The following is an 8,975-nucleotide window of genomic DNA, read 5'->3' as shown; positions in this document are numbered from 1 at the left end:
TTATTTCAATGGAGCTGCCAGAGACAGCAGTACCGGAAGTCCAATAGAAATGAATGGAGTGCTGACCGACCATGCACACCAGCGCTCCATTCTCATGGAGAATTTCGGGGGAATTTCGGTCCCCCATTCTCCTCATCGCATTGTGTGGCACTATCTACAAGGGGCATTGTGTGGCACTATTTACAGGGGGCAATGTGTGTTGACACTTTTTTTGCTTAGGGCACAGTGTGTGTGTATCACTTTCTTTGCAAGGGACACAGCATGTAACACTTTTCAGGGGACACAGCGAGTAGCCCTCTTTTTGTGTTTGGTGCTTTATTTTCAAGGGTCACAGCCTATGGCACTATTTTTTGGGGATATAGCATGTGGCACTATTTTTGTGGGTCACTGTGTGTGTGGCACTTTATTTTAAGGGCGCACAGTGTGTCACATGATTGTATTCAGGGGCACAGTGTGTGATACGATTGCATTGAGGGGGCACAGTGTGCGATATGATTGTATTCAGGGCCACAATGGGTGGAAATATATTCAGGGAAACAGTGTGTGGCAGTATATTCAGGGGCACAGTGTATGGTGCTATTATATTCAGGGGCATAGTGTGTGGCACCATGAGAATTTTGTCTTAGTATATAGGTGGAGATGTGTTGGAAAAATAAGGAGCCAAAGACATTCTGCAGTGGTGCGTTGTAACTGTGAGAAGCTGTCATGGAGGTCTGTGCTGTATGAAAAAGAAAAGGAAACCACTCCAATCTGAGAAGACGTCACCAGTGAGTCACTGAATGTAAATGTTTATTCTCCCTCTGACTGATCGGTACTGCAGTCACTGTATGATCTGCAGCGAGATGATGATTGATACCATTCTTTTTTGTGATAAGGCAACACCCAGTATACCCTTACCACTGAGGCTGTCATCTGCGGCCCGCGAGGCACCGTAGCTCCCTCGGGAGATGAGAGAGCAGGCCAGAGGAGGAGCGTCCAAGTGCTAGAAGCGGCTCTGCTCCAGGACACTGGCTCTGGGAAAGCCCCTGACAGCACTATCCATATATGGACAGTGATGTCAGAAGCATAACAGGAGTCCCAGGCAAAGCGCTAGAAGCTGCTCTGCTCTGAGACTCTGACTCTGGGTAAAGCCCCTGACATCGCTGTCCATATATGGACAGTGATGTCAGAAGCATAGCAGGAGTCCCAGGCAGAGCGAAAGAAGTGGCTCTGCTCCGGGACTCCGGCTCTGGGGAAGCCCCTGACATCGCTGTCCATACATGGAAAGTGATGTCAGAAGCATAGCAGGAGTCAACAGGAATACAAGGAAGGATCCAGCGCCAAAAAATTGAGGAGTAAACTTTTAAAAAGGAAACTGAGTTCCAATTTTATTTGAAAAAATATTTAAAATTGAGGACAAATATCCAAGTGCAAAGGTGGATAGAAAAGTATGCACGCTGCCTACGCGTTTCAGACGGCCACAGCGTCCTTAATCATGGCTTGTGTCATAGCAGGAGTCCAAGGAGGAGCAATATAGGTGGCTCTGCTCTGGGACTTCGGCTCTGGGAAAGCCCCTGACATCACTGTCCATATATGGAGAGTGATCTCAGCAGCATAGCAGGAGTCCCAGGCAGAGCGCTAAATGAGGCTCTGCTCCATGACTCCGGCTCTGGGGAAGCCCCTGACATCACTGTCCATATATGGACAGTGATGTCAGGAGCAGAGCTGGAGTCCCAGGCAGAGCGGACTCCAGCTCTGGGGTTGGCCCTGACATCACTGTCCATATATGGACAGTGATGTCAAAAGCAGAGCTGGACTCCCAGGCTAGTAGCGCTCTGCCTGGGACCCCAGCTCTGGGGTTTCCCCTGACATCACTGTCAATGTATGGACAGTGATGTCAGGGGGTTCCCCAGAGTTCCGGAGCAGAGCCTATACTAGTGCTCTGCTCTGGGACTCCAGCTCTGGTGTTGCCTCGGACATCACATTCTGGTACAGGAGAATCCCTTGATTTCACTAACTATGGACAGTGACGTAAAGGGCTCCTCCAGCAGAGGAATCCCCGGCCAAAGCATCGGCAACACTCTGGCTGGGGATTTCACTCCTAGAGGGAGCCTGAATGGAGCTATCTACTGGTGTGTGTGTGTGTGTGTGTGTGTGTGTGTGTGTGTGTGTGTGTGTGTCACTATCTACTATGTCATTATCTACAGAGGGCACTGTGGCATTATCTAGGTGGGGTGTGGCATTATGTACAGAGGGCACTGTGGCATTATCTACAGAGGGCACTGTGGCATTATCTACAGGTGAGTGTGTGGCAGTATCTACAGAGGGCACTGTGGAAGTGTCTACAGAGGGCACTGTGCCAGTATCTACAGAGGGTAATGTGGCATTATCTACAGAGGGTAATGTGGCATTATCTACAGAGGGCATTGTGGCATTATCTACAGAGGGCACTGTGGCATTATCTAGAGATGTGTGGCATTATCTTCAGAGGGCACTGTGGCATTATCTACAGAGGGCACTGGCATTATATATGGCTGGGTGTGTGGCAGTATCTCCCGAGAGCACTGTGGCATTATCTACAGAGGGCAATGTGGCATTATCTAAAAAATGCACTGTGGCATTATCTACAGAGGGCACAGTGGAAGTATCTACAGAGGGCACTGTGGCATTACCTACGGGTGGGTGTGTGGCAGTATTTATAGAGGGCACAGTGGAAGTATCTAAAGAGGGCACTGTGGCATTATCTACAGAGGGCCCTGTGGCATTATCTACTATCTAAAAAGGTGCTACACAATCTTGACATTCTTGTGTCTGCCAAACGCTGCCAACTGAGCTGCTAGACTGCATTTAGCGACACTAAGGGTATGTGCACACGATAGCTACCTTTTACGTCTGAAATGACAGACTGTTTTCAGGAGAAAACAGCTCCGTCGTTTCAGACGTAATTGCTCCTCCTCGCATTATGCGAGGCGTCTTTGACGGCCGTAAATTTGAGCTGTTCTTCATTGAATTCAATGAAAAACGGCTCAAATTACGTCCAAAGAAGTGTCCTGCACTTGTTTGACGAGGCAGTCATTTTACGCGTTGTCGTTTGACAGCTGTCAAATGACGACGCGTAAATTACAGGTCGTCGGCACAGTACGTCGGCAAACCCATTCAAATGAATGGGCAGATGTTTGCCGACGTATTGTAGCCGTATTTTCAGGCGTAAATCGAGGCATAATACGCCTCGTTTACGCCTGAAAATAGGTCGTGTGAACCCAGCCTAAAACTGGAAAACAGGATTGTTTTAATAAGCACATGGAGTAAACTCGCAAATGTAATGAAAGTTTAAACTGAACGGTATTATTATAGTAATGTAGTATTATTATAGTAGTTCAAATAACTAACTTGATGAACAAATAATTTTGTATTGTATCAAATTTGAATGTTATGCGGCCCGTCAACTTCAAATTTTTTCAATGTGTGGACCATTTACCCTGCCGAGTTTGAGACCCCTTGTTTAGGCCATACTGGGAGCTGTATTTTTCCATTGTACAAACTTATATGGCAGTGGCTAAATTGAATTTGCAAATGATCTCTGTACTGAGCTGGATTTGTGCTAGTACTGTATATATGTATTAAGCGTGGTTGTGGTGCTGTATATAGGTAATGAGCTTGTTTCTGGCTGTATTTATGTTATGAGCTTGATTCTGTTCCGTAGTTATGTACTGAGTTTAGTTCTGATACTGTATATATGTACTGAGATTGCTACTTTGTGCTGTAGATATGTTCTTAGCTTGGTTCTGTAACTGTATTTATGTACTAAGCTTGATTCTGGTGCTATATGTATGTACTGAGTATGGTGCTGTCACCATATCTGCATTGAGTGGTTCTGGTGCTATACAGTGAAGGAAATAAGTATTTGATCCCTTGCTGATTTTGTAAGTTTGCCTACTGTCAAAGACATGAACAGTCTAGAATTTTTAGGCTAGGTTAATTGTACCAGTGAGAGATAGATTATATTTTAAAAAAAACAGAAAATAACATTGTCAAAATTATATATATTTATTTGCATTGTGCACAGAGAAATAAGTATTTGATCCCTTTGGCAAACAAGACTTAATACTTGGTGGCAAAACATTTGTTGGCAAGCACAGCAGTCAGACGTTTTTTGTAGTTGATGATGAGGTTTGCACACATGTTAGATGGCATTTTGGCCCACTCCTCTTTGCAGTTCATCTGTAAATCATTAAGATTTCAAGGCTGTCGCTTGGCAACTCGGATCTTCAGCTCCCTCCATAAGTTTTCGATGGGATTAAGGTCTGGAGACTGGCTAGGCCACTCCATGACCTTAATGTGCTTCTTTTTGAGCCACTCTTTTGTTGCCTTGGCTGTATGTTTCGGGTCATTGTCGTGCTGGAAGACCCAGCCACGAGCCATTTTTAATGTCCTGGTGGAGGGAAGGAGGTTGTCACTCAGGATTTGGCAGTACATGTGTTCGGGTACTAATCAGTCTCAACCGGCAGGGATAATACGCTGAGTTCGTACGAAAGGAATCACACCACACAAAGTCTGGTATAAAGCTCCTCACTCAGCATCAGGAGAGGCGTCACTGCTTTATTACACACATTTGTTCTATATCTCCTTTCTCCTGGGGGTGGGTACATGTTATCACACTTTTATAAAAGCACGTATCACTGTAAGCCTCTTGTTACTTGTGTCATCCTTGGATAGGTTCACCCTTATCTGGTCCTTTAGATATGTCTTCATAGTTCATAGTTCGTTCATACCAGGAAGTGACTTGTTATTTTATTAGTGCGTAGTCCCTGTTCAGGGGCCATCTTGCCACGTATACTTATCTAATCCTACTATTGCTTCATCACAATTATGTACACAACTCTATAGTCTATATTTTATTAAAGAAAGAAAATTATTATAAACATTAACTTCTGTCCACTCCATCCTTCACACATGGCTCCATCCATTCTCCCATTGATGCGGTGAAGTAGTCCTGTGCCCTTAGCAGAGAAACACCCCCAAAACATAATGTTTACACCTCCATGCTTGACAGTGGGGATGGTGTTCTTTGGGTCATAGGCAGCATTTCTCTTCCTCCAAACACGGCGAGTTGAGTTAATGCCAAAGAGCTCAATTTTAGTCTCATCTGACCACAGCACCTTCTCCCAATCACTCTCAGAATCATCCAGATGTTCATTTGCAAACTTCAGACGGGCCTGTACATGTGCCTTCTTGAGCAGGGGGATCTTGCGGGCACTGCAGGATTTTAATCCATTACAGCGTAATGTGTTACCAATGGTTTTCTTGGTGACTGTGGTCCCAGCTGCCTTGAGATCATTAACAAGTTCCCCCCGTGTAATTTTCGGCTGAGCTCTCACCTTTCTCAGGATCAAGGATACCCAACGAGGTGAGATTTTGCATCGAGCCGCAGTTCGATGTCGATTGACAGTCATTTTGTATGTCTTACATTTTCTTACTATTGCACCAACAGTTGTCTCCTTCTCACCCAGCGTCTTACTTATGGTTTTGTAGCCCATTCCAGCCTTGTGCAGGTCTATGATCTTGTCCCTGACATCCTTAGAAAGCTCTTTGGTCTTGCCCATGTTGTAGAGGTTAGAGTCAGACTGATTAATTGAGTCTGTGGACAGGAGTCTTTTATACAGGTGACCATTTAAGACAGCTGTCTTTAATGCAGGCACCAAGTTGATATGGAGCGTGTAACTGGTCTGGAGGAGGCTGAACTCTTAATGGTTGGTAGGGGATCAAATACTTATTTCTCTGTGCACAATGCAAATAAATATATATAATTTTGACTATGTGATTTTTTTTTTTTTTTATATATATAATCTATCTCTCACTGGTAAAATTAACCTAGCCTAAAAATTCTAGACTGTTCATGTCTTTGACAGTGGTCAAACTTACAAAATCAACAAGGGATCAAATACTTATTTCCTTCACTGTATCTATGTAGTGAGCTTTGTTATGGTGTTGTATATATGTATTGAGCTTTGTTCTGGTGCTGTATTTATGTACTCAGCTTTGTACTGGTGCTGTATATATGTACTGAGCTTTGTTCTGTTGCTGTATATATGTACTGAGCTTTGTTCTGGTGTTGTATATATGTACTGAGCTTGGTTATGGTGTTGTATTTTTGTAGTGAGCTTTGTTATGGTGCTGTATATATGTACTGAGCTTAGTTCTGGTGCTGTATATTAGTGTTGCACAACGCATTGAAATATCGATACTATTTCAATGCCATGGACCCTCAAACAGTTCAATACATTTATTTCATGTATTTCGATACTAAGCTGCACAGCTTAGTATTGTAACACATGAATTTAGTCAGAGCGGGGCTGCAGCTGTGTAATACATGCGGTCAGCATGATGTGTTGCAGGCGGCTCTGCACTAATGAGCGCCGACAAGAACCTATTGGTACAGACAGGAAGCGATCGCGCTAATATATGTAACAAGAGAGAATGTCGTGAACTAAATTAAAGACAAGATCTTTAATAAAACCAAGTATTATCTTGGTGCATTGACCCTCAACATATAATGTATAGCCTATAAAGTGTGGGGTACAATTAACACAGCATATGTAAGAAAAAATAGCAAACTTTATTGAAAAAATCACAAATATTAAAAGATGAGTCATGCAAAGCATGAATAAAAACGTTCATCTAATGCAAGAGATACATGTACAAAAATGGGTGAAATTGCACATATAAACAATGTATAGCTGTTATATTGGAGCAGACAGACTGATTAGTTGTATAATCAAAGCAATAATGCAAAAAATTACATATAAGATATGGCAATGTGCATAATAATATTGAGTTAGTAATGGAGTCTATGATAAAAAAGACGCCAGCAGTCTTTTGCCAAGAAACATCCTATGATACCGCTTAGAAGCAGAAAAATTGCAAATAAATGCCACTCTAAGTGAGTATTATTTAAACAAGACAGCATAGGAGGAGTAAAACCAATCACATACCCATAGTGATATCTCTGCAAAGAGAGACCGTCAGACCCGACGCGCGTTTCGGCGGGATGCCTTCGTCCGGGGGTCTGAGCACCGGCAGTGAAGACACAGTCTTTAGTGCCGACACCTTTGCACATTAGTGCAGCGCTGGCTGCACCACAGCATGCTGACCACGCATGCACACTTGTCAGGAGCGGGGCAATGGCTGTATTATACAGCCGCAGCCCTGCTCTAATGGCGGAGATCAGAGAAACCTTTGATCTCCGCCGCTATTCCCTTGAATGCTGCGATCAAAGCTGATTGCAGCATTTAAGGGGAAAATTAAAAGAGGGATGCCCCTTGGATCCCACAGGGAATCCCTGTGACGCAATTGAGGGACATAACATATATGGTTATTTATTATTAATGTGAGGCACATGGAGGTTCGAAATTCATCACACCACGTGCCTCACATCAGAAAATGGGAGAACTTTTTATTATTATTATTATTATTATTATTATTGTTGACAAAGGATCGTTTTAGAATCGAGAATCACAATACTACACAAAGTATCGGTATCGAAGCCCAAATTCTGGTATCGTGACAACCCTACTGTATATACAGTATGTACTGAGCTTGGTTCTGGTGCTGTATTTATGCACTGAGCTTTGTTCTGGTGCTGTATTGATGTATTAATCTTGGTTATTGTGCTGTATTTATGTATTTAGCTTTCTTCTGGTGCTGTATTTATGTATTAAGCTTTGTTCTGGTGCTGTATTTATGTACTGAGCTTGGTTCTGGTGCTATATGTATGTACCGAGTTTGGTTCTGTCACCCTATCTGCATTGAGCTTTGTTCTGTTGCTGTATTTATGTACTGAGCTTGGTTCTGGTGCTGTATTTATGTAGTGAGCATAGTTTATGTGCTGTATTTATGTAATGATGTATTGAGCTTGGTGCTGGTTCTGTGTTTATGTATTTAGCTTTGTTCTGGTGCTGTATATATGTGCTGAGCTTAGTTCTGGTGCTGTATATATGTACGACCTTAGTTATTTTGCTGTATATATGTACCGAGCTTAGTTCTGGTCCTATATTTATGTACTTGGGTTGGTTCTAGTGCTGTATTTATGTACTGAGCTTTGTTCTGGTTCTGTGTATATGTACTGAGCTTGATGCTGGTACTGTATGAGTTACGCAGGTCTTCCTCTTCCTGACGACATCTCACTCCCCGGAGATGCCAGCACATGCGTCCGCTCTGTCCCGTAGTGTTCACTAGAGGGCGCGTGCTGGTTCCCGGCCTTAAAGGGCCAGCGCATATGTAATTAATACATTAATTATGCTCAGATCACCTTGAACAATAAAAAGGGTCCTGCCCTTTCGATCCTTGCCTGAGCGTTGTGTGTAATTCCCATGTTAGTCTTGCAAACGGTCTCTTAGTGTTACCCTGTTCCCAGTGTTCCCGTGCCTTGCTACCTGTATCCTGTACTGTGTTTTTGTTCCTGAGCCTGTTTAGTGATTGGAGTGGTGTAGTGCTACTCCTGTTGTCATCCGCCTCGTCTGGCGCAACCTGCTGCACCTGCTGTCATCCGCCACATCTGGCGCAAACTGCCACATCCACCTCCATCCATGCTAAAGCCCCTGCCAATTGTCTGGACTATCTCAGGTACTTTCGTGCTACGTACTTCTTGTATAGACTTGTACATTGACTGTGACTTGGCCAGCTGCCTCTCCGCTACAGCGGAGCGGCCTAGTGCGTTCACATACCCCTAGATCGTGACAGTACGCTCAGGCCATGGATTCCGCTGGTCAGCCCAAGTCCGCAGTTCAAAGGATACAGATGGAGAGACATGACCTACAGACACATCAGGATCAACTGCTCGAGGCTGTAAATTCCATCATGGCCCGTCTGGATCAACTCACTGTTCCACCTCCGGTTCCTCCTCCAGAGACCGTTGCTGCTCCACTGCCCGTTGCTCCTCCTGTTTGTTCCGGATCCACAATTTTGCTGCCTCTTCCTCCTGGCTATGATGGTGACCC

This window comes from Rhinoderma darwinii, chromosome 3, assembly GCF_050947455.1.
Source record: "Rhinoderma darwinii isolate aRhiDar2 chromosome 3, aRhiDar2.hap1, whole genome shotgun sequence".
NCBI classification, from domain to species: Eukaryota; Metazoa; Chordata; class Amphibia; order Anura; family Rhinodermatidae; genus Rhinoderma; species Rhinoderma darwinii.
This window is presented reverse-complemented; position numbering follows the sequence as displayed.